Source organism: Mustela erminea, chromosome 14 (assembly GCF_009829155.1).
Source record: "Mustela erminea isolate mMusErm1 chromosome 14, mMusErm1.Pri, whole genome shotgun sequence".
Lineage (NCBI taxonomy): Eukaryota > Metazoa > Chordata > Mammalia > Carnivora > Mustelidae > Mustela > Mustela erminea.
Window position 1 is genome coordinate 25,416,085 of NC_045627.1, and position 27,096 is coordinate 25,443,180.

The following is a 27,096-nucleotide window of genomic DNA, read 5'->3' on the forward strand; positions in this document are numbered from 1 at the left end:
GGATAGGTGCTACTCAGTGTTCTCCCAGATAGGGGTACCCATCACCCTTCTCTCCAGGGGACCTGCATTGGACCTCCATGTCCTCATGTTCCAACCAGGGGTGCTGGTCCCCAGACCAGACACCTGCCAGTCTGAGGGTGACCAGCTCTACCTACATAGTGTTCCCTTTGCCAGAGTCCTTCCCCGGGAGCTTCTGCATCTCTGACACATACTCCCCATGTGCCTCTCCTACCCCTTGGACTTGCATGCATTTGGTCTGTCCCTGTGAGACCCAGTGACTTGGAGCCTGGTTTGGAGCAGAGTCGGGTGAAACTTTTCTCTGGCCTTTAGTTGTGAGTGATGCTTTTGCCCTCTGTGGTGTGTCTTCCAGCTTTCTGCATTTCCCTGATTTCTGTGTGACCCCTTGTCCTGTCTGGGGTCAGGCTGTGGTGTCCTAGCAGGAACAGGGGTCTCAACCCCAAGACTGTGCCCCTAATGCCTAAAGGGGCCTCTATGATTACATCTCATCTCTAATCCATCAGGGGTCTCAATATCATGTAAGGGAAATTCTATGTCAAATAAACAGAAAAAAACGAATCCCTTTGAAAATAGGTGGGCAGACACAAAGGCACATATTGTGTGATTCCAGATACAGAAACATCCAGAACAGGTAAAGGAACAGAGAGAGAGAGCAGCTTAGGGGTTGTGAGAGGCTAGGCTGGAGGAGAAATACACAGGGAGGGCTTTGGGTTCAGGGTCTCCTTTGGGGAAGGAGATGTCCTGCAGCGATATTCTGTGGTGTGGTGGCACAGCGTTGGGAATGTGCTTAACGCTTGTGACATGCTCAAGTGAAAGCAAGTAATTTTATTTAAAACAAATAATAAACAGTACACAGAACATGGAAAGATAAAATAACAGTTACCATGTACCAGAGAGAAAGAATATACAAGTAGGGGATGAAACATTCCTATGGGCCGTTGGGTTCGGGGGGATAGAACAAGGGACAGTTGTACAAGGAGCAGGGCTGTGGGCTCTTAATGTGGCTCTGGGAGCCCCACAGGAGTAGGGGAAGGGGTTGGAGTAGGGGCAGGAACAGGGGCAGGGGCAGGGGCAGGCACCAGCTCCTCTGGGACAGCATCAGGCTCTCCGTGGGCAGGTGCCTGATACCCTGCTGGCTTCTGGTCTCCTGCTGAGGTCTCTCCAAGCATCATCCCCCTGTCTGGAGCTGTGGGTGAAGTTGAGGCCAGCTCTGGCTCATCAGAGCTAGACCCAGGTAACCAGGCACCCACAGTCCAAAGACAGCCCCCTGCCCAGCTCATTTCGTTGGAGATCCTGGAATGAAGAACATGTTTGTGTTCCTTTGCAGAGACAGAGCTCAGCCCAGGGCCTCCCAGATAAGCTACAGCCAGGAAGGAACCCCCACCGGGACATCTCCCCAACTGCAGTCCACCCACTGGGTGTTCTGAGCACAGTCCTTGCTCCTGGCCACAAACCAGCCTCTGGGGTCTCCTGCCTGTGGAGTCCACTACCGACCCATCCCCAGACACCCACATACACCCAGCCCCAGCCTTCTCACCCTCGGACTTGGCCTCCGTGGGCTCCAGGTCCTGGACCACAGTCTGGTGTGGTACCACCAGGGACAGTGGCCTGGGCAGTGTCAGAAGCCTTCCCAGGCAGTTCTCAGTCCCTGCTCCTGAAGAGCCCTTATGGTCACTCCCTGTGTCAGGGAGATGGAGCAGGTATCCAGCAGCCTCCTTCCTGTTTCATCATCCCTGATGTTCTGCAAAGACAGAGAATGGTAGCCGACCCACATGCATCACAGCCCTGCCCGGCCATCCTCACTGTCCTTCTGCCCAGTCCCCCTTCTGCTCCCAGATCAGACACAGACCTGTGCATGCACAGCCCCACACCTGGGACAGGGACCCATACCTGCAGGACATAGGATAAACCCTGGGGTGGAGCTTACAGCCCCCCACACCCTGTCCCACCCAGCAGCCTTGACCTGGTGTGTGAACATGACCTGCCCACCAGACATCTGACCCTTAGTCTACCTGCTCTTGTATGGGGTGGGCACACCCCATGTGAGCCTTCTTTACAAACACTCACACACACAAGGAGGGGACCTGGGACTGCACAGTCAGATCAGAACATATGGAGCTGGGGGCTGGTTTGGGGACTCATGGTGTCACCTTTCTGTACTTCCAACCAAATGACCAGAGATGACCTGATATGACATCCCTGTGAGGGAAAGTGCTTGCAGGGTGCACTTTCCTCTGCCTGCAGCCTCCACACTTTGGGATGCAATACGCAAATGTGTTCTTTCGAGGATCTCTAATGAAATGAGCTGGGCAGGGGGCTGTCTCTGGAATGTGGGTGCCTGGTTACCTGGGTTCCAAATTCTGATGGGCTCTGCTGTCAGGAAATGAGGTCACTACTTCCTGGGGTCCACTTACCCAACTGCTTCCTCACACCAGAACCCCCAGAGGGTCTCCCTTCCCCAGGTTCTCGATGCTCACCCTCTACCCCATGCCCCATCCATATAGTGACACTCACACAGCCTACCCACAACCCCCACGAGGCCTGAGTGCAGACGGTGTCCCTGCTGTGAGAACACAAAGCTGGGTTCAGACCAGGTTTCTGCTCATGCCCAGAACTGTGACCACGGACAGACCCTGTGCTTCTCAGGGTCTCCCCAGGCTCCCATCTGTACAGTTGGGTCTTCTGGCTTCTACTTCTAGGAATGCCATGGGTGGTGGGGGGGGGGGGGGAGGTTGCATATCTCTTCCTAATCCCAAGTAGCCCAGGATGGTGATGGACACCAGACCCCAGACCCTGTCCTCTCCCAGTGCTCTGGCAACCCCCCTGAGCCCCTGACCATCAGCCTGGCCTGTCTCCCCTCCCCATGCTATGGATCTGGATTCCAAATTCTGATACCCCTCCTTCGTTGCCCAGCTTCTTCTGACCTCTTTCTTCTTTCCCACCTTGCTCCCAGTGTGTCCACCTCTTTTGACCCCAAGCTGGGCAGTCAGAGTGGTGTGTGTGTGTGTGTGTGTGTGCGCGTGTGCACGTGCATGCGGGTGTGTGCACACACAGTCACACATGCCTCTACCTATCTGGAGATGCCCAAGGTAATGTGCCCACATGGGACAGGGTGGGTAGCTATCCCCAAGGGTCTGAGGAGCACTAACCCCCAAAGTGAACTTCATGGGAGGCTTGGAGCTGACCTAGGACTGGAGAGCAGCCCTGCTCCTTGGTCTCTGTACCCCTCATTTGTCCTGGGTCAGTCCCTGCCTCTCTTGACCCCAGGTTCCCAACTGTCCCTGAGGGTTGGACATGGAAATGCTTGAACTTGGTCACTCCTCCAGGAGTAGGTGGAGGATAGGTGAACCAGGCACATGGGCCTCTCTCCTGAGAGACCCAGGTGTACACAGGGGACCTGCACACAGCACCTGTACCATGACCCAGACCTGTGCCGGATATGCACGAGGCACATGGCTCTGTACCCGACCTGTCCCCCAGGTTTCCTCACCACCGCCAAATGCTCTCTGACCCCAAAGTCCAATGAGCCCCAGAACCATGCCCATCCTGGGCAGCAAGGCTCAGGATGCAAGGCCATGTTGGTTGGACATCTGGGGACACAAAGGTCACTGATTATCCCTCACCAGCTGGCTGGGAATGCAGACTGCCTCCCAGGGTCCAGCTAAGTGCAGGACCAGGCCAGAGGACCTGGAGGCAGCAGGGGAGGCTGACTCAGGGCAGGAAGAAGAGCAGTCCACTCCACTCCCTAATGAGGGACCCCATGGGCATTCGGGGATTTCAGTCCTTTTTAGACATAAGCAGTGGCCCCAGAACTCGGCTCCTGACCCATCCTTCACCATCCATGAGGCCCCACATCTCCCCCCACCCAGTCCTTGTGTGCAGTCAGTCCTCTCTCCAGCTGCAGAAATCCAGCTGCTGCAGGGGCTGCGATCTCATTACAAGCTGGAGCCGAGTCATCCCTACAGAGCCTGGTTTCAAGTCCTGGAGCCCTACAGTGGGGAGAGGTGATGCTGTGCAGGAGCTGGGAGAGGGCAAAATGGATGCTCCCTGGGGGCCATGGCTCCTTGGTCAGTGCAGGCCCTGTTGTGTGCTGGCCTCTAGGGAGTCTGGGTACTCCAGTTCACAGGCAGGCTCCAGGAGGGAGACCATAGTGTGGCTCCTGCTAGCTCAGATGTGTCCCTCTCTCTTGTAGCTACAGCCTGCCCTACCAGCTGCACTCCTCTTCCAAGTTGGACAGCAACACCCTCAGGGCCAAGAGGAACAGTCCATCATCCAGCTCAGAGGCCAGTGTGTGGCTGGACAGGCAGGAGAGGGCTCGCTCTGGGCTCAGGGAGTCTCTGGCTGGGCTCACAGGGGCTCAGGAGGGTTGACTTTCCAGTCCCTCTGCCGACCAGTCCTGTGACTGGAGCCACTTGCCTCCCCTCTCTGGGCCTTGTTCTCCACCTCTGTGCAATGCAGTGATGCTGAATGATCGCTCCCATGGCAGGAGCATGTAGGGTGCTGGTGATTGACCTAAGCTGGGAAAGCCTGGACTGCAGAGTGCAATGGGGGATGGTAGAGTGTCACCAGTGATCACCCCTACCCCCAAAAGCCATCCAGCCCTTTCATGCAGCTGCCAGGCCCCTGGGAGACCACACTTCTGACACCAGGTCCCTGTTTATGGGTCTTCCTCAGCAGTGGGACAGGGTAGGGTTCCTGGGATACGGACCAGCTGATCCCTCTGAGCATGAGAACAAAGAAGAATTTCCTGGGGGTCCCCCAAGGCCACGTAAGAGGGGAGGTGGCTGCCCCCAAACAGAACATTGAAATTCTGCTTCTGTTTGAACCTGAGTATTGGGCTTTGGGTTTTGTTGTTGTTTTGTCTTGCTGGGCCAATGAGAAACACACTCTCTCCATGACTCCTCCTCAAATGAAGAGCTCTTGCAGGGCCTGCCCCTCCCTGGCTCCTGAAGGAGACCTGTCCTCAAAGACAAGATCATTTCAGGTCATGATCCTGGGCCAGGATGGAAGACAGCCCTCATGGCTCCTGATTCTGGAGCTGAGAGGGCCTTTCTCAGGCACAGCAATGCCCACTGAATGTGGGGACTTCAGAAAGAACACATGCCTGGCCCAGGTCCTCCCCAGGAGGATGGCTGCCTTCCCCAGTGCCGGAGGAAGAGGGACATCCTCTGCTTCTCTGCAGAGGGGTCCTCTGAGCCATAAGCAGGCACTGGAAGTTTTCTAGCCTGCCTCTGGAAGTGCACCAGCACTGAGTGGGCCAATCACTGTCCACACACAAACACGGACAATATGCTAAGAAAGTGCCAGAAGTGATCCTCTGCAAATGGCCTGCAGCCATGCTGGCAGCTTCAGTGCCCTCCAGCAGGCCCCTTTTCCCTGGATGAGAATCTTCCTGGAGTCTGTCCTCAGAGCTCCCTTCCTGCTGGTGTCAGGACCAAGGGTGGGACTGTGGTGTGGCTTAGCCTTCTTTCTTCTGCACACATCACTGCTCCGCAGGAAGCAGGGGCTGCTGCTCCCACATGCCCCACACAAAGCTGGTTGAAGGCACTCATTCCCTCCAAGGCCCAGCCACTCTGGCTCTGTCACATACATGGTGGCCACAGCTGCCTCTCTGGGCCAGGAGCCCCAGGAGAGCTCTCCTTTCCCAGGATCAGGGTTCATATTCCTGAATAGAGAAGGAAGTCCCATCTGTCCTCTGCTAGAGAAGGTGAATTCCTGGGCCGGGTGGCCTTCAGGTGCCTGAGGACATGGGGGTTTCCTGGAGAGAAGTGTGATGAGCACTCCTGTCTGAGAGAACAGTGAGAAGCACCCATCCCAGGCTGCAGGGGCATCCATCACCTAGCAGTGCTCATACTCAGACTCACCCCAGGAAACTCTGGCAGGATTTTTCATAGATGCATTTTCAGGAGTATTCAGCACAGCGGTGGTGGAGAGAGCAGAGAATGCACCAATACTAATGCCCAAGGAGATGGATGGTGGTTCAGTTGGTTAACCGGTGACTTTTGATTTTGGCTCAGAATGTGATCTCATGGTGTGGGATCAAGCTCCATGTAGAGTCTGTGTTCAGTGCAGTGTGGGCTTACAATTCTCTCTTTCCCCTCCTGCCTCTCCCACCACTCTCATGCCATGTGCTCTCTCCTCTAAAATAAATTAATAAAATCTTTATAAAAATGGAATCATACACAATGTACTTTTAAAAATTGTAAAATATCCCAACATTGACTTTGCCATTTTCAACATTTTCAGTATAAAGTCCAGTAGTGTTAAGTGTATTTGCACTGCTGTGAAACATATCTTGAGAATATTTCATCATGCAAATCTGAAATTCTGTATGCATTATTACATGTTTTTCATGTAGAAAGCATATTAATTAATTCATTCATTCATTTTATTATGTTCAGTTAGCCATCATACAGTACAACATTAGTTTTTGATGTAGTGTTCAATGATTCATTAGTTGTTTGTAACACCAAGTGCTCATCACAACATGTTGTGCCCAAGTTTTCGTGTCTGAGAGACCACCAAGGAGCCAACACCAATGCAATCACATGAGGGTTTATTCAACAAGCTTAAGCTTGGGCCCAAGCATACCCAACAAAGAGGAATAGGGCCTTGGACCCTGAACCGGATTACAATCAGAGTTTGTTTTTTTTTTTTAATTTTTTTTTTTTTTAATTTGACAGACAGAGATCACATGTAGGCAGAGAGGCAGGCAGAGAGAGAGGAGGAAGCAGGCTCCCCGTGGAGCTGAGAGCCCGATGTGGGGCTCGATCCCAGGATCATGACCCGAGCCGAAGGCAGAGGCCTTAACCCACTGAGCCACCCAGGCGCCCCTACAATCAGAGTTTTTAAAGACAGAGTAGGAATGGACTCGGCAATAGGTAATTGGGCCATGACTGCTGGCTCGGCAGTAGGTGATTGGGCCACGACTGCTGGCCCTATGTTCCTGTTTTTCCTGACATGATTTATTACAATGTTAAACTATTCTATTCCTGATTGGTCTTTGGTATGGCGTGTTGTTTTTGAAACCTTTAGTCAGCCTTCCTTGAACCCGGGGTAAATGAGTTGGGTAGGGGATGTTAAGAAGGGCTGTCATGGTAAAGAAGACTGTCAGGATATTGGAGGCCTGGCATTTGTCAAGCCAAGGCTGTTTTTCCCTCTAATGAGGCACTGACATGAAGACAATTGGAAGTTTCCTGGTGGAATGACACATATCAAACATCCTTGTCAGTGAGTTTTAGGTTTAGAAGAAATTTAACGTTATTTACATTTCCTTCTGCCTCAGTCTCCTTCAGTTTTATGGAGGGGACGGTGACAATAGGACTTAAGGAACTGAATTATTTGTCTCTGGAAGTTGGGCTATTGATAAGATAGCTTCTTTGTCATAAATTACTAGGACATTTGTAGATGGGGGGAGACTCCTATCTCACAGGATTGTGATCTCTGCAAGTTAACTATTTGTTTTTCTTTTAGGGCGGACCGTGTGTCTGAGGAATGTCACACCTATTACCAAGGGGAGGGGGTGAAGGTGGGGTTAAGGTGCCAGCTTTTGCTTTGTCCTCAGTCAGCCTTCTGCTCCCTCATCATTTCCCCCTAAACAATTTTGACCCTTAAATCTTTAAGGTAGTTGAAGGTGGAAGGTCTCATCTTCTGTAACTTCTTCCTGCTGAACAGGGGCATAGAGTTGTCCCTACCTACTTGGGTCAACACTGGTCAGTTGGGGAATGTGTAGGGGAGTTATGAAAGACAGAGGCAGCTGAGTCCAGGGGATACTGCTCAGGTGATCTTCCCAAGTGGAAAGGATCATCTGTGGATGTTATGACAGTGAAGGTGTTGAAGTCAGGTGAGGAGACATGGGAGAAAATAGCAAAACATGATTAGTATAACAAAAAGAAAATGAAGGTCAAATAAGTTTTTTTGCTATTTGACAAAAAACCCTTTTCCAGTCCAGGAGTTTAAATCAGTCATTAAAGGAGAGAGGGACTGTTTAAAGTGCTAACTTGAGTAGGTCAGAACCGAAGAAATATTTTGTGATAATCTGGAACATCAAGATGGCTGCACTTATGTCAGGGCTAGACTCGAGGTGGGTACAGCCTTGTTTTTCTTGGCCTCCACAGTGTGCCGTCCTTAATACCCATCACCCTGTTATCCTATCTCCCTCCCTTCTGTAACCCTCAGTTTGTTTCCCAGAGTCCAGAGTCTCTCATGGTTTTTCTCCCTCTCTGATTTCTTCCCATTCAGTTTTCCCTCCCTTCCCCTATGGTCCTCCACACTTTTCCTTACATTCCACATATGAGTGAAACCATATGCTGATTGTTCTTCTCCACCTGACTTATTTCATTCAGCATAATCCCCTCCAGTTCCATCCATATCGATACAAATGGTAGGTATTCATCCTTCCTAATGGCTGAGGAATATTCCTTTGTATATATGAACCACATCTTTATCCATTCATGTGTTGAAGGCCATTTCAGTTCCTTCCACAGTTTAGCTATTGTGGACATTGCTGCTATGAACATTGGGGTACAGGTACCCCTTCTTTACACTATGTCTATATCTTTGGGGTAAATACCCAGTAGTGAAATTGTGGGGTGGTGGGTAGTTCTATTTTTTTTTAAGATTTTTTTTTAATTAATTTATTTGACAGAGACCACAAGTAGGCAGAGAGGCAGGCAGAGAGAGAGGAGGAAGTGGGCTCCCTGCCAAGCAGAGAGCCCGATGTGGGGCTCAATCCCAGGACCCTGGAATCATGACCTGAGCCGAAGGCAGAGGCTTTAATCCACTGAGCCACTCATGTGCCCCTGGGTAGTTCTATTTTTAACATGTTGAGGAACCTCCACACTCTTTTTCAGAGTGGTTGCACCAGCTTGCTTTCCCACCAGTAGTGTAGGAGGGTTCTCCTTTCTCCCCATCCTCGCCAACATCTGTCATTTCCTGACTTGTTAATTTTAGCCATTCTAACTAGTGTAAGGTGGTATCTCATTGTGGTTTTGATTTGTATTTCACTGATGGCTAGTGATGTTGAACATTTTGCCATGTGTCTGTGAGCCATTTGCATGTCTTTGGAGATATGTCTGTTCATGTCTTCTGCCCATTTCTTGATTGGATTATTTGTTTTTTGGGTGTTGAGTTTGAGAAATTCTTCATAGATCTTGGATACCAGCCCTTTATATGAAATGTCGTTTCCAAGCATCTTCTCCCATTCCATGGGATGTCTCTTTGTTTTGTTGCCTGTTTCCTTTGATGTGAAGAAGGTTTTATCTTGATGAAGTCACAATAGTTCATTTTTGCTTTTGTTTCCTTTGCCTTTAGTGATGTGTCTAGGAAGAAATTGATTTGGCTAAAGTCGAAGAGGCGACTGCCTATGTTCTCCTCTAGGATTTTGATGATTCCTGTCTAATATTGAGGTCTCTCATCCCTTTTGAGTTTATCTTTGTGTGTGATGTAAGTGAATAGTTGAGCTTCAATCTTCTGCATGTGGCTGTCCAATTTTCCCAGAATCACTAATTGGAGATACTGTCTTTTTTTCCATTGGATATTTATTCCTGCTTTGTCAAAGATGAGTTGACCATAGAGTTGAGGGTCATTTCTGGAGTCTCTATTCTGTTCCATTGATCTATGTGTCTGTTTTTGTGTGAATATCCTGCTGTCACAGTTTTGTAATATAGCTTGAAGTCAGGCATTGTGATGACCCTAGCTTTGGTTTTATTTTTCAACATGTCCCGGGCTTTGTGGGGTCTTTTTTGGTTCCATACATGTTTTAGGATTGTTTGTTCCAGCTCAATGAAAAGTGCCAATGGTATTTTAATAGGAGTGGGGTTGAAAGTGTAGATTTCTCTGGGAAGCATAGACATTTTAACCATGTTTATTCTTCTGATCCATGAGCATGGAATTGTTTCCCAACTTTTTGTGCCTTCCTCCATTTCTTTCATAAGTGTTCTGTTGTTTCTAGAGTATAGATCCTTTATCTCTTTGGTTAGGTTTATTCCAAGGTATCTTACTATTTTTGGTGCTACTGTAAATGGAATTGATTCCCTAATTTCTTTTTCTACAGTTACTTTGTTAGTGTATAGAGAACCAACTGATTTCTGTGCATTGATTTTGTATCCTGCCACATGACTGAATTGCTGTATGAGTTCTAGTAATTTGGGAGTGGATTCTTTTGGGTTTTCCACATAAAGTATCATATCATCTATGAGGAGAGAGTTTGACTTCTTTGCCAATTTGAATGCCTTTTATTTATTTTTGTAGTCTGATTGCTGAGGTCAGGACTTCTAGTCCTATGCTGAACAATAATGGTGAAAGTGGGCATCCTGTTGTGTTCCTGACCTTAAGGAAAAAGCCTTAGCTTTTCCCCATTGAGAATGGTATTCTCTGTGGGCTGTTCATAGATGGTTTTTATGAAACTGGGGAAGGTCCCCTCTATCCCTACACTTCAAAGAGTTTTCATCAGGAAAATGTGCTGTATTTTGTCAACTGCTTTTTCTGCATTAATTGAGATGATCCTATGGCTCTTGTCCTTTTGTTTATTAATGTGCTCTATCATGTTGATGATTTACAAATGTGGAACCACACACATGCATCCCAGGAATAAATTCTAACTGGTCATGATGGATAATCCTTTTAATGTACTGTTGGATCCTATTGGCTAGGATCTTATCAACTATTTTGGCATCCATGTTCATCAGGGATATTGGTCTGCAATCCTCCTTTTTGATGGGGTCTTTGCCTGGTTTTTGGATCAAGGTAATGCTGGCCTCATAGAACGAGTTTGGAAGTTTTTCCTTCTATTTCTATTTTTTGAAACAGCTTCAGAAGAATGGGTATTATTTCTTCTTTGAATGACAGCCTTGCTGGATATGGTATCCTTGGCTGCATGTTCTTCTCATTTAGTATCCTGAATATGTCTTGTCTGCCCTTTTTGGCTTGCCAGGTCTCTGTGGACAGATCCGACATTATTCTGACATTCCTTCCTCAATACATAAGAAATCTCTTCCCCCTGGCTGCGTTCTAGATTGCTTTCTTGCTTATTTGCAAGATTTCCATTTTGAATTCTAATAGTGTATTTATAGACTATTTTGTATTTTTTATGTACACCCTCATATTATCTGTGAATGATCACAATTATCCCCTCAACTCTTATTCTTTTTATTTCTCTTAACTTCTAACACTTGGTAGATTCCCCAATGCAATGTTGACTAGAATAGCATTGTTTGAAGATTTTAATATACCTTTCTCAATATCTGATAGAAAAAGCAGATGAAACATTGGTCACAAATGTGACCAAATTGACATATATGGAACATTACCCATTAAGTACAGAATACATTGTTTTCAAGGGGTCCTAAGATATTTACCCAAGTAGATGAGTAAATGTTGGGCCATGAAGCAAGTCTACACATTTTAAAGCTTGAAATTAACTAGATTACATTTTTAGACCACAGGGGAATTGAACCATAGTCATAATGAAAAGAAAACCGGGAAATCCCTCAGTGTTTGAAAATTAAATGTAACTTTGCTACATATCCTAGGGGTCAGAGAGGGAATCACAAGGGAAATCCTCAGCCTTTCCTATATCAGAACTCGCAGAAAATGGGACTCTATCTGTGATGAGCAGTGTAATTAGCAGCGTAATTAGCCATGTAATTAACTAGTTGAGCTTTAAGTCAGAGTTCTGCCTGCCCCAGCCACACCTGGCAGCCTTGGCCTGTGGTCCCCCACAGATGCCCTTTTTGGTGGCCCTGAGCTAAGAGGGACAACATCACCATATGGAAATGGGAAGCTCCCCACTCCTAGTGATGATGGTGCCCCCCACCCAAGCTGCCCTTTCTGGTGGCCCTGAGCTAAGAGGGACAACATGGCCATGTGGAAATGGGAAGCTGCACAGCCCTAGTGATGATGGTGCCATTGTATTGTCCTCATCAGTCCAACAGCATGTTTTCTGAGTGAGATATGACACGATAGTAGGTTCTTGACCTTCCTTAAGGGTTAAAAATCATCTTGGGATTCATCTATTAGAAATACATATTCAACATGCATTCTTTCTTCTGGAAAAGAAATAGACCCAAATACTAATCATGGCTTCCTGAGCACCTGTCTTGAGAACCAGCACACAAGCTCTGTGTGGAATTCTCCCTCTCAAACGTCCAGACTATGATGTAGATGTTATCAGTCACATTTTCTAGATGGTTAGACAGGGGCTCAGAGATGATTCGAGTCACAGAGGATTTTAGTGTCAGAAACCTAAGTGAGACCCCTAAACTGACTCCAAATCTCTTGTTATTCCATACATGGTACTATTTCCCTCTTATTGCTGGTCTTCTCAATCTGGAAACATCTCAAGTCTCAGGATTTTCTTGTTGTGTGTTCAACTGGAATAAATTCAGCTGGCCTTTTTACCTCTGCCCACCATGATCATTAAGAGTGAAGGAACTTTGAGTAAGATATTCAAAGATCCCGAGGAATACAGACATTATAATATTTTTCTGATATTAAAGTTACTGAAAGAACTATCTTTTTAAAATTGATTCAGGCTCTGGTATGTTCAGAGTGTGCTGTAACACAAGTCTGAAATAGTATTTTAAAACACTCAGCTCAGCCTCTTCTACAAAGTAAGACAATGCTTGTAAACAGTGCTAAACTATTCCCTTACCCACAATGACTTACTTTGCAACCATTGTAATGCTTATGTGGTATGACTATGACTTACATTAGTCAAAATATTCAGGGAAAGAACTAAGACAGTGTAACAGTGTATCCAAGCTTTAGGGTGACTTCATGTTTAAATTAGTGTTGTGACAATGAGCTACTCTTTTTTAATCTGTAGTCCAAGGGAATGGTACCAGACATCTCCAAGATTCCGGGAGGTTCTAAAATTCTGACTTAAAATTATCTGTGTCCTTCAGAGATTTGGGCAGAAGAAAGGGAAGAGCCTAGCTTCTGTGAACACCTCTGCTACCTGTGTTGACAAGGTATCCTTCTGTAGGCATCATTTTGATTTCTTGGTAGTATTATTAAAGGTGCTTTTGTCTCAGTTTCCTCTCTTTAGTAGTAACTAGAACAATAATGGAAATTTTTGTCTTTTACCATCCATGGGCCCAGATCCTGGGCTTCCAGGGAAGCTATCCTTTAACATTTTATCAAGCTCAAAATGACTGGGAAAAACTCAGAGCATAGGCCCTATTTCTGCCCAAGGCACATGTTATACATCTGCTTGGAGAAGAAAAAGATTACCAAAAAATGTCATTGCAAACATAAAGATAAGAAAAACAAAATAATCTCTCCTGCTCCCATAAGATTAAAGTCATACTGACTTGCACATACTGAACACATAAGAAAAAGTCTGTAACTTTCTGAAATGCTCTTCCTCATGATGATGTGTAACTCTGTATGTAAAACAATACAGAATGAATATAGGAACCCGCCCCAGATGTTCCTCCCCCAGAGCACCCCCTTCCTTGTGAAGATTGTGTCTCCCATGCAGCTGTCTTGACCTGGGTTTGACTAAAACTCTTATCCTTTCTCTCTAAAATGTTTAAAAGAGTTTGTCCCTTTAGTGTCAACAATAACAGCATATTTTCTTTTTTAAGTGAAAATTAATGTTCCTGGTTCACACCTCCAATAGCACAGAAGGGCGGTTGTTCTTGCTCATCCTGGAGCTTCCCTGAAGAACCAAGCATGTGTCTATTTTCCAGCAGAAATGGGCTCATCCTAGAAGGATGCTCAGAAGGTCTGAGAAGCACCATCCACTCCATAGGTGAGACCACAAGGTGAAGCTCCTCCCACTTAGAGCATTACTTATTGGGTCTTAAAATTGCCTTAGAAATGTGGGAAATCATTGCATTTCCTTTCTCTCTCTCTCTTTTTTTTTTTTTTAGTTTAATTTTTTATTTGACAGAGATCACAAGTAGGCAGAGAGACAGGCTGAGAGAGGGAGAAGCCATCTCTCCACTGAGCAGAGAGCCTGATGCAGGACTCTATCCCATAACCCTGGGATCATGACCTGAGCTGAAGGCAGAAGCTTTAACCCACTGAGCCACCCAGGAGCCCCATGCATTTCCTTTTTTTTTTTTTTTCCAAACCTTTTATTTATTATGTGATAGAGAAACAGTTTGAGAAGGAACACAAGCAGGGGTAGTATGAGAGGAAGAAACAGGCATTCCGCTGAGCAGGGAGCCAGATGCCGGGCTTGATATGAGTACCCTGGGATCATGACCTGAGCTGAAGGCAGACACTTAAGGACTGAACCATCCAGGCGCCCCAACCATTGCATTTCCTAAAGCCCAAGACTGGGAAGGTCTGAGAGCAGCTGACTTAGCCAGGAGCCAGGAACAGCTCCTCGGGCTGTATTGGTGCAGGAAGGGAAAGGGCAGGGGTCTGAGGGTGGTCTGCAGCCAGGAGGGGTCCCGAGAAGGGGCCAGTTGTCTGGGGTATGAGGCCCCTACCCATGACCCGCCCATTCCTGCCCCGCAGAGGAAGGTGTTCCATTGAGGAGTCGCACCCTCCGGGAGTAGGTGCAAAAGCAGGGAGGTGCGGGCATAAGGTCCGTCCGCCTGGTACAGGCAGGCACAGCGTCCAGTAGTCTCAGGGCACCATCTTTCTCAACTGATAAGCACGTGGGGGTGGAGCTAAGTCATCTGTGGGTGGACCCAGAGCTGCCTAAGGATGCAGAAGGGTGTAGGCAAAGGGGCGCTTGGAGAGTTCCTGGGCATGGGGTCCTGGCTCCGTGAGTGTGGGCTGTGTACTGGGGTGGGGGTCCTGGGGGTAGGGTCGTCGAGGGGCAGATGAAGCAAGTTCATCGTGGGGACTCAGATGGGTTTTCCTTTTCCCTTGAAAGTCTCTTCTGCCCCATGTCCATCAACTGGCCATATCCCCCCAGACCCCTGAACTCCAGGGCATCAGCTCACCCAAGCTTTTGTGGGATGGGTTGCAGACATTTCAGGGTTTCCTGTTTTCCCCAGGATGAGTGCATATAAAGACAGCACACAGTCCCCAACTTCATTGGGGTGCCTCCTTTCCCCTGGAACAGTGCAGGTAATGGATCTTGAGCAGCACCCGAGTTCAGCAGGATGGCCCATGTTCCCCACCGCCCACAGGTGTGGTGCTAACAAGCCCCAGAACAGTTCTCCAGCTTCAGCATTTTTCGCCCTGTCTGTGGGGTGGTGGTAATTGGCTGTCAGAGTTGTGTATGAGGGTCCTCCAGATTCCTGCCCCGCTCCCAGCACAGGTATGGCAATAACAAGCCCCAGAGCCAACCCCCAGCTTCAGCATTGTGTCCTGTGTTCCCCGGGGATGGAGGTAATGGGTTGTCAGGATCCTGCAGGCGCGTCCTCCAGTTGGGGGTCTGGAAGCTGGAGGAAACCAGACCCCACTCAAGTTGCATGAGGAACAGGTGAGTTGAGGTGTTCATTTGGAAGTTTAATTTCATTTTTCTAAAAAGACAAAGCCATTGGTCTGTTTTAGATTGTTGAAAATTACTACTTAGGAAACAAGTATGTGTTTCCAAAAAAAAAAAAGGAAGGAAAAAAAAAGAAAAGAAAGAAAAAAGTATGTATTTTCCCTTTTCCCAGGAACAGAAGCAGGTGTGCTGGCCTAGGTCAGAGGTGCTTTCGTATCCCCACCTGACAACACTTCTTCGATCTGGCTCCACGAGACCTGAAGTTTTGAACAACATCTGAGTCAGTCAGGCAGCTCATCACAGGATGTCAGCATTCTGAGAAAGTAGCAGGTACATTGGGCACAATGTCACTTACATGTCAGGACTGGAGGTAAAACTTCTTTTTAACCCAAAACCTCCTGGACTTTTCTCTTTTCTCTAGTTGAGCCACGAAGTAAAACTGAAGTAGCTGTCAGCATTCTGGATTTGGTGCAAGAGTTTCTTAGTTTCCCTGCAGGTAGAACCTTGCAAGGAATACCATTTTCCCTGTTCATTTACTGCTTGCAAAATGTCATCTGCACATCTGTTTCCTAGGAAATCACTTGTATCAGAGAAGGAAGATGAGATTTACTCTTAGTGTGCTTTTAGCATATGCTAAAAGTTGGATCCTTCATCTAAGAGCGTTTATCCCTTTGCGTCTAGGGGATGGTTGAATGGCCACCATCTAGAGTTAAGTGGTGGCTTTTTGCGGCCAGATAGAGACATGGATGATGTCTTGTCATTGTCAAAGGTGATGTTTCATACCCATAATCATAAACATAATCATGTGTCATAATCAGTACTGATTAGTGTTTTCATCAAAAGCATTCCAATTAAGGTAGAGGGAAAGTTCAAAATGATTTAAAGTAGACTTTTACTGTTTAAAAGTAAAGCTTGGCTTTCTAGTTTGACTCAATGTATTTAGATATTCTGACCTGCTGTATTTTCTCTGTAGTTTCTTTGGTGGTGGAGTCAGAAGGAGAGTCTTTGGGAATTCTCCTGGATAGAAGCATGCTGGTGGCGTCAAGGGGCTTGGCAGATTCCAGGAGCCCTGGGATGAATTCTGGAACTGCTTGCCTGATGCTGGGTGAGTCAGCTTATCCCACAGAATTTGTTTCTTCTCATAAAATTGCTGGAAGTTAATATCTATGGAAAGGCTTTTTACACAGAAACTTTCAGCCTAATGAAGAGCAACTAACAATTTACTATTCTGTAAATAATAGTTTCATAACCCTCTATTTTAGCTATGGTATTTGTTGCACAAGGAGTCCTCGGAAGGCTGCAGTGAAAGACTCAGATCTCAGAGCATGTTCAGATTCCACTGATGCGTGACTGACAGTTTGCCCAGGTCGGAAGGTAAGTGGAGAGAAATACAACACATTTATGAAAGCCTTGGACAAGCATAATTTTGACAAGATGGGGGAATCCTGGAGCTTTGCAGCAGACAGGGCAGTTCCAGGTCTGGGTAGAGCTGCCAGGGGTCCTGGAGGAGAGCGGAGTGGGTTCTGCAGGAGGACCCTGGAGCCAGGGGTGGCCGTGTGTCCCCCATGTAACACTTGTGATGGGTCAGGGCTATGAGCAGGTTCCTGGCTGAGGACAGGTGAAGCCCAGGTGGAGAGCTGGCAGGGCACCTTCTTCTGTGCCACCAACCTCAGCCAACACACATCTCTTCATCTGTCCCTGTCGCTCCAGTTCAGACTGCTCCACCTTGCCAGGCCAACACATTGGTTTGGGTTTCTTTCTTTGAGTGTGCTTGAAGTTTCAAAACCTTGGCGATGAAATGACGGGTCATCAGAACATCTGTTCCTCTTGTATTTCCTGCTCTCCTTTAAGTCACTGCATGAATCATACATGCCAGTGCAAGGGGCGATCTGTGCATTTTTATTTCCTGTTTAAATTAAACAATGGGAAACAAATCTTCCAAAATATTAAAAGAATTCTTCATGGGTGTTTATGTTTTTCTCTTCAATGAACCATATTCCAATATTAGAAAATATTTTTTAAAGTAAAATGCAGGCACGGAGCTCTAACAGGGCACAGTGGCCTTTGTGAGGAGGGCAAATGGAGACGGAGTATACGTTGTTGAGTAGCTTGGGGAGTGACTTTTTGTGCTTCCAAAGAAAATCTACCCTCCCTCAGTGGGGGCAGCTGCTCACCTGGTGGCCCATCCTGGGAGATTTGGACCCTGGGATGCTTCTCTGCTCAACTTTCTCAGGTGAGCACATCATGGGGAGGACATCTGTGTGCTCACCTGGAGTCAAGGAAGGTGTCTGGTTTCAGGTTTCATGTGCAAGTGGATTCCTCTTATGGCTCATTTTCCTGATGGTCTTCAGGGTGCCATAGGGGGACGCATTGTCCTGGGCATTTTGGCTGTGCAAGAGCTCTGGTCATCTTTTCACCTAGAGGTCTGGACTAGGAAATCAGAGAGACAATGGTGAAACCATCTGAGTAGGCCTCTGTTTCCCCCTTGCCGAGATGGCCTGGTGACTGTGATAACTGCTCTGGAAATAGAAAGCAGGAGATAGGGCTGAGATGCTGAAGGGGGGCTAGCAGTGGTGTGCTATTCATATAGGGGCCCAGTAGGACTTCACTAGGAAGATGATACTTGAGTCAAGTTCCAAAGAGAGTGAGTGATAAAACACCAAGAGCCTTCTAAATGGAAGGGAAAGTGTATACAAAGGCCCTGGGGCAGGAGCATACCAGGTATGTCCAGGAACAGCAACAAGACCCTGTGGCCACAGGAGACAGCTTAGGACATGACCTCAGGGAGGTGACAGTAGGGTGACAGAAAGCAGTTGAAGGGTCGTGACCCCATGAGACCCAGTTTCATTGGGCCATCCTGGCTACAGTGTTGAGAACAGATGACACAAGGTTGAGGATGGGAAAGGAAGGTAAATGATGAAGCTTTTCCAGGAACTCAGGCAAGAGATGGGCTCCAGCATGGACCAGACATGTGGCGTTGGAAGGAGGGGTTAATGCTATTCCAGGTACCTACTGAAGATGGAGCTCAGACAGTTTGCCTATGGGTTCGATATTGGGAATGAGAGAAAGGAGGAACTGAGGTAACTCCCAGCTCTTGTGGGTTGTCCTAAGTGAGGCAAAGGAGGAAGTTTCTGGGGGAAGGAGGTAGTCCTTGTTCCACCTGCTGAGGAAGGTGCCTTTCACAGTGGATCTGCTGAAGTTTGTGTCTGGGAGAACTCTGAAATTCTAACCCCTCAGCAACTTTCAAGTACAAGTCTTCCCCACTTTTCTCAAAGTTCATGATAAGACACTTGGCTTTTTGGAAGGATTCATGTTATTGTTCTGGTAGCAGGAAGTAACCTGAAGAGGATTTCCTTGTTAAGAAATAAGTCAAAAAGTGGGCATTGCATTCAGCATCTGTTTTGTGGGGAACCCCTGCAGAGGCAGTGTGCACCCTAACCAGCTCCTTCCTGGTTACTGCTCTTCACGTCCAGCTACTGGCACTTTGAATTGTGTCTGTGAGCATCTACTGTGCTTTATCTTCATTTATTTGGGGCATCTGTAAGATGTTGTGTCCTGAGACCTAAGAAGAGCCAAAGAGAAGGAACTTTTGGTGTCTGAGCATGCTCACTCACTTTTCTGTAGAAATGAATGGTCATTCCTTTTTCCATTGACACCATTTCTGCTGTGAAAGCTTTCCTAGGAATACTGTACTTTCAAGTAGCGGGGGAGACTGTACCCCATCCTGCAGGGTTATATTTTGTCTCCATGCTGCACAGAACATTCCATGACTTGCGGATTTTATCACTCAAACATGGCACCTTTGACCACCTTCACCTGTTTCTCCCCACCATCCCTGAATCTGGCACCCACCCATCTGTTCTCATTATCTATGCATTCAGTATTTTTTTCCATGTGGAATGTCCCTGAGAGCCTCTGGTGTGTGTCTTTCTGTGTCTGAGTTACTTAGCATAAGGCTCCCAAGGTCAATGTTTCCATGTCTGGTTATTGTGAATAATGCCACCGTGAACATGGGAGTGCATCTCTCTTTTGGAGGGAGTCTTGTCTTTTCTTTTCTTCTCTTCTCTTCTCTTTTCTTTTCTCCGCTTCTCTTTCTTTCTTCATCTTGTTTCTTTCTCATCTTCCTTTCTTCCTTCCTTCCTTCCTTCTGCTCTTACAGTTAATTTGTTGGGGAAATATATTTCCTGTCAGAGTAGATGCAGTGTGGACTTCATTGGTGACATCTTCATACTCTTTGTTAGGACTTTTCTCTGACAACTGCATTTTTGTAAATGAGTAGCTGGTTCTGTAGCTTTCAACAGTTTGAACATTTGGGCAGAACCACTTAAGTAATATTCTTTTTTTTTTAAGGTTTTATTTATTTATTTGACAGAAGTTACAACTAGGCAGAGAGGCAGGCAGAGAGAGAGGGGGAAGCAGGCTCACCGCTGAGCAGAGAGCCCAATGCAGGGCTTGATCCCAGGACCCTGGGATCATGACTTGAGCTGAAGGCAGATGCTTAGCCCACTGAGCCACCCAGGTGCCCCCACTTAAGTAGTATTCTAGTCTACAGTCAGACACCAGATTGTGTCTCATTGTCTTCTTTTGTGATGTTCTCAGTTGTGATAATGGATATCTATGTTTCCTTTTCCGTGGTAGGTTTATTAAAGTGAATTTATTTTTTCTAAAAGTATGGATTTTAAATAATCCTTCTTTTATAATATATATTTATCTGAAACAGTATGTTTAAAAATGCATTTATTGGAAGCAAGCATTGGAATAGGACATAAATATTATTAATTTCCATTCAGAGTTAATAATTCTATCAGAGCTAAGTTGAAACATCCCTTTAATATATGAATGAATAAACTTTGCCCAAAGTACTATGATTATTAGTTTCTGAGCTGTCTGTTGTGTTCCATTGACCTGTGTGTCTTTTATGCCATACTGTTTTGATGACAACGGCTTTGTAATCTAGCTTTAAATTGGAGTGTGGTGACTCCAGCTTTCTTAGTCGCTTGTTTGCTTGCTTGCCTCCTCACTTGCTTTGTTGATTGCTTGTCTTCTTTCTATAAGTGAGATTATTTATTTTTAGTTTACATTTTTATTCTAAATGTTTTTCTTTCACTTTTTTATTATGATCATATAATGTGTTATTTGTTTCAGGGGTACCGATTTGAGAATCTTCTGTTTTACACAGCACACAGTGCTCACCACAGCACATACCCTCCCCATGCTCATCACCAGCCACCCTGTTCCCCCACCTCCATCCCCTTCAGAAACTTGTTTGTTTCTGGAGATTAATTGTCTCTTTTACTTTGACTCCCTCTCTGGTTTCATCTTGCTTCCTTTTTTCCTCTCTTCCCCTATGATCCTCTGTCTTGTTTCTTAAATTCCACTTATGAATGAGATCATATGATAATTGTCCTTCTCTGATTGACTTATTTCACTTTGCATAATACCCTCTAGTTCCATCCATGTCATTGCAAATGACAAGATTTCATTTTTGATGGCTGCATAACATTCAATGCTATATATATCCATATAGATCCATTCATCTGTTGATGGATATCTGGGCTGTTTGTGTAATTTGGCTCTTGTGGGCAATCCTCCTATAGACACTGGGCTGCAGGTGCCCCTTCAGATCACTCCATTTGTATCTTTGGGGTAAATACCCACTAGTGCAGTTGCAGGGTTGTAGGGTAGCTCTATTTTCAACTTGAGGAACCTCCACACTGTTTTCCAGGGTGGCTTCACCAGCTTACATTCCCACCAAGAGTATGAAAGGGTTCCCCTTTCTCCACATCCTTGCCAACACCTGTCATTTCCTGACTTGTTCATTTTATCCAGCTGACTGGTGTGAGGTGGTATCTCATTATGGATTTGATTTGTATTTTCCTAATATCGAGGGATGTTGACAATTTTTTACGTGACTATTGGCCATTTGAATGTCTTCCTTGGAGACATGTCTGTTCATGTCTTTGGCTATTTCTTGATTGGATCATTTGTTCTGTGGGTGTTGAGTTTGTTAAGTTCTTTCTAGATTTTGGATATGAACCCTTTATCTGATATGTCATTTGCAAAATCTTCTCTCATTTGGTTGGCTGTCTTTTGGTTTTGTTGACTGTTTCCTTTGCTTTGTGAACCTTGTTATGTTGAAGAAGTCCCAACAGTTCATTTTTGCTTTCATTTCCCTCATCTTTGGAGATGTGTCCAACAAGAAGTTGCTCTGGCTGAGGTCAAAGAGGTTCCTGTCTCTGTTTTCCTCAAGGAGTTGAATGAATTCCTGTCTCACATTGAGGACTTTCATCCATTTGAAGTCTATTTCTTGTGTATGGTATAAGGAATTGGTCCAGTTTCTTTATTCTGCATATGGCTGTCCCATGTTCCCAGCACCATTTATTGAAGACACTCCCCCCCCATTGGATATGATATTCTTTCCTGCTTTGAGGAAGATTAGGTGAAATGAAGAAACCATTTCTGGTTTCTCTATTCCGTTCCATTGATCTGTGTGTTTTTGTGCCAGGACCATACATACTGTCTTGATATTACAGCTTTATAATAGAGTTTGAAATCTGCAATTAGGTTGCCATCAGCCTTGATTTTCTTTTTCAACACCCCTCTGGCTATTTGGGGTCTTTTCTGCTTCCACACAAATTGGGGGATTATTTATTCCAGTTCTGTGAAAAACATGAATGGTATTTTAATAGGGATTGCATTGAATCTTTGGATTGTTCTGGGTAGCATAGACATTTTCATGGTATTTTTTCTTCCAATCCATGAGTATGGAATGCTTTTCCATTTCTTTGTGTCTTCTCCATTTCTTTCATGACTATGGTATAATTTTCTGAGGACAGATCCTTTGCCTCTTTGGTTAGATGGATTCCTAAGTATCTTGTGTTTTGGGGTGAAATTATACATGGGATGGACTCCTTAATTTCTCTTTGTTGCATTGTTGCTCTAGACAAATGTGAGTGATTTCTGTGCATTGATTTTATATCCTGCCACTTTACAATTCCTGAATGAGTTCTTGCAATTGGGGGGTGGAGGCTTTTGGGTTTTCCACAGAAAGTATCCTATTGTCTGAAAAGCATGAGAGTTTGAATTCTTCTTTGCCAATTTGGACGCCTTTTATTTCTTTTTGTTGTCTGGTGGTTGAGTCTAGGAATTCTAGTACCATGTTCAACAATAGTGATGAGAATGGGCATCCCTGTCCTGTTCCTGACCTGAAGGGAAAAGCTCTCAGTTTTGCCTTCATGATGTTGAGGTATCCTCTATCCCTCCACAGTGAAGAGTTTTGATCAAGGAGGGGTGTATTAATTTGTCAAATGCTTTTTCTGCATCTATTGAGAGGCTCCTATGGTTCTTGTTCTTTCTTCTCTTAAGGTAGTGGATTCCAGCTGGGCGCAGTGGCATGTGCTTGTGGTCCCAGCTACTCGGGAGGCTGAGGCAGGAGGATCACTTGAGCCCAGGAGTTCTGGGCTATAGTGCACTATGCCGATCGGGTGGCTGCACTAAGTTCGGCATCAATATGGTGACCTCCTGGGGGCGGGGGACCACCAGGTTGCCTAAGGTAGTGGATTCCATGGATTGATTTGCGGTTGTCATGATCCCAGGGTCCTGGGATCTAGCCCCACATTAGGCTCTCTGCTCAGCAGGGAGCCTTCTCCCCCACCACCTCTCCCCACCTGCCTCTCTGCCTACTTGTGATCTCTGCCTGTCAAATAAACAAATAAAATCTTAAAAAAAAAAAAAAAAGAATGGGTCAACCAGTCAATACAAGATAAATTTTAAAAATTCATGGAAACACATGAGAATGAAAACACAACTGTTCAATATCTTTGGGATGCAGCAAAGGCAGTCCTAAGAGGGAAGTATAGAACACTACAAGCCTTTCTCAAGAACCAAGAAAGGTCTCAAATACACAACATAGCCCTACACCTAAAGGAACTGGAGAAAGAGGAGCATAGAAAGCCTAAAAACAGAAGGAGAAGAGAGATAATAAAGATTAGAGCAGAAATCAATGAAGTAGAAAAACAAAAGAATAATAGAACAAATCAATGAGACTGGGAGCTGCTTCTTTGAAGGAATTAATAGATTGATACACCTCTGGCCAGACTTCTCCAAAGAACACAGAAAGGACCCAAATCAATAAAATCATGAATCAAGAAGGAGAGATCACACCCAACACCAAAGAAATAAAAACAATTTTAGGAACAAAGGATGGTAACTCTGTGTCGAAAATCAGTCTTGAAGAAATGGATGCATTTCCAGAAACTCAGAAATGACCAAAACTAACCAGGAAGTAAAGGAAACCTGAAGATACCCATAATCAGCAAGGAAATTGAAGCAGTCATCAAAAATCTCCCAGGAAACAGGAGCCCAGCTCCAGAAGGTTTCCCAGGATAATTCTACCAAACATTAAAAGAAGACTTAATACCTCTTTTTCTGAAACTTTTCCAAAAAATAGTACTGGAAGGAAAACTTTCAAACCCTTTTGATGAGGTCAGCATTACCTTGATCCCCAAACCAGACAAAAACCCCACCCAAAAGAATTGTGGATCACTATCCCTGATGAATATGGATGCAAAAATTTTCACCAATATACTAGCCAATAAGATCCAACAGCCCATTAAAAGGATGATTTGCCATGACCACCAATCCTTGGTGACTCCCTGGTCTCTGTCCGCACTCCATGCTCACCAGACCTGTGATCAAGCATTTCTGTCTCTGGTACATGACCACATTTGGAGTCTCCAAATCCATCAGACTCCTGCAGCATTCTCAGGCACCACTCCTCCTGGGAGAGGAAGGGGACTCTCCCCAGTTGTGCCACCTCTTGGACCCCTTCTCAAAGAGCAGTGGCCAGACTGTGATGTGGATCACAGTTTTTGACAACCTCCAGCTTAGAGCCCACCCTGGGGCTCACTCTTTGCAGCTGCCTTCCCTGCTTGATACTTGGGAGCTCTGCTGCCCTCAAGTGACCCTGGTCTTCTTGGCACCTCGAGGATCCTAGGACCACACTGTCCCATCGAAGCTTTCAATACTGCCTAGCCACCAGAGTGGAATCCCTCACCAGAGCAGTCTTCTAAAAGTTCTGGTTTTGTGCCCTGCTGCTGCTAGCACTTTGCAGTAGCCAGCTGACAGAGGCTCCCTCCCCACAGGGCTTATCTTCCCGCTATCAGCTTAGACTCACTTTTCTATACCTCCTACCTTATGGAAAGTGGTCGCTTTTCTGTTTGTAGAATTGCTGCTATTCTTTTCTTGGATCTCTGCTTGAATTTGCAGGTATTCAGAATGGTTTTATAGCTATCTAGATAAATTCCTTGTGGCAGATGAAATGAAGGTGTCCTACTCCACTGCCATTCTGGACTCTCCCTCTCTCTTCTTTCTCCAAATTGCTTTGGGTATTTGGGGTCTTTTGTAATTCCATATGAATTTTAGGACTGTTCTTAATTTCTTGGAATAATGCCATTGGAATTCAGATAGGGATTTCATCACAAGTGTAGATTGTTTTGGGTACGGTGGACATGTTAACATTATTAACTCTTGCAGTTAATGAGTATGGCATATGCTTCTGTTTATTTGTGTCTTCTTCCAAATCTTTGGCCCATACATTCACCCACCAACCTGCACACATTTTTCCTTCCTTTTCTACCTTGTGTTCAGTATACCAGGTCTATCTCATTCTTGATTACTTTTCTTCCTAGATTCTTTTTGCTTGATGCAATTGTCAATGGCATTGCTTTCTTAATTTCTCTTTGTGAAAGTTGGGCATCAGTATATAGAAATACAAGTTGGGGCACTTGGGTGGCTCAGTCAGTTAAGTGTCTGCCTTCAGGTCAGGTCATGATCCTGGGGTTCTGGGAATGAGTCCAGCATTGGGCTTCCTGCTCAGCAGGGAGTCTGCTTTTCCCTGACTCTCTGCTGCTCCCCCTCCTTATGCTCTATCCTTGTGTCAAATAAATACATTCTTTAAAAAAAAGGAATGCAACATGTCTGTGTATATTGATTTTGTATTTTGCAGTTTTACTGAATTTGTTTATTCTAATTTATTCAAATTTGTTTATTTGTTAATAAAATTTTTTGTGTGTGGACTCTTTAGGGATTTTTTTTTTCTTTAGGGATTTCTACATATAGTATCATGTCATCTGCAAATAGTGACCATTTTCTTTTCCTATTTAGATTTCCTGTTCTTTCTTTCTTTCTTTCTTTCTTTCTTTCTTTCTTTCTTTCTTTCTTTCTTTTTTGTCTAAATGGTTTGGCTAGGACTTTCAATATGATGTTGAATCAAAGTGGTAAGAGTGGGCATCTTTATCTTGTTCTTCCTGGTAGTGGGAAAGTTTTCAGCATTTCATCCTTGAGTATAATGTCAGCTCTGGGCTTTTCATATAGGCCTTTGTTTGGTGGAGGTTTTTTTCCCTCAGTATCCAGATGGTTTAGAGTCTTTATCATAAATGCATATTGAGTCATGTCAAGTGTTCTTTCTGCTCTTTGTAACATTCCTAGGATTTTTTTCTTTTATTTTGTTAAAGTGGTACATGCTATTGGTGGATGTGCTGATGTGGAGTCATCCCTGCGTCCCTGGAATAAATCCCACTGGATTGTGTTGTGTGATTCTCCTGATGGATTGTTGAATTAATATTGCCAATAATTTGTCGAGGATTTTGCATCTCTGTTCATGAGGGATATTAGTCTTTCCTCTTCTTGTAGAGTCCTTGTCTTGTTTTGGTAACAGGGTAATGCTGCCTTCATAACATGAGCTTGGATATATGCCCTTCTCTCCCTTTTTAAACACAGTTTGGGAAGGGTTGGTATTAATTCTTCTTCTACCATCTGGTTGAACTCCTCAGTGAAACTGTCTGGTCTTGGGCATTTGTTTCTTGTGAGGATTTGATTATCGAATCAATCTTTTTACCAGTGATCATTCTGTTCAGATTTTTTTTTTCCTTCACTGTTCATTCTAGGTTGTTGTTAGGAACTTATCCATTTCTTCTAAGTTGTCCAAGTTGTTGTCCTGTATGTACTCATAGTACTCTTTAAAGATCCTTTGTATTTTTGTGATGTTCGTTGTAATAGCTCATGTTTCTTTCTTTTTTTTTAAGTTTTTCACATTTTTAATTTAAATTCAGTTAGCCAATGTATAGTTTTTGATATAATGGTTAATGATTCATTAGTTGTATTTAACACCCAGAGCTCGTCACCACGTGTCCCCTCCTTAATACCCATCACCCAATTACCCCGCCCCCCGCAACCTACATCTCCTCCAGTTTGTTTTTTATGATTGAATCTCTCATGGTTTGTCTCCCTCTCTAATCTCTTCTCATTCAGTTTTCCCTCCCTTCCCCTGTGGTCCTCCACACTATTCCTTGTGTTCCACATATGAGTGACACCATATGATTATTGTCATTCTCTGCTTGACTGATTTCATTTAGCATAAATTCCTCCAGTTCCATCCATGTTGAGGCTAATGGTAGGCATTCATCCCTTCTGATGGTTGAATACTATCCTATGGTATGTATGTACCACATCTTCTTTATCCATTCCTCTGTTGAAGGACATCTCAGATCCTTCCACAGTTTGGCTCTTGTGGACATTGCTGCTATAAACATCATTGGGGAGCATGTACCCCTTCTTTTCACTGCATCTGTATCTTTAGGGTAAATACCCAGGAGAGCAATTGCTGGGTCATAGGACAGCTC

The 27,096-nt window shown here is 45.3% G+C and overlaps 1 long non-coding RNA gene across 1 annotated transcript; it reads right to left on the reverse strand.

Moving 5' to 3' along the window:
* Window positions 1-924: 924 nt before the first annotated feature.
* Window positions 925-2,289, reverse strand: LOC116573684. Its single transcript, XR_004278937.1, has 3 exons — window positions 2,204-2,289; window positions 1,556-1,759; window positions 925-1,204 (listed from the first exon to the last, which is right to left on the reverse strand). It is a non-coding gene; the product is annotated as an uncharacterized LOC116573684 (long non-coding RNA).
* Window positions 2,290-27,096: the final 24,807 nt, after the last annotated feature.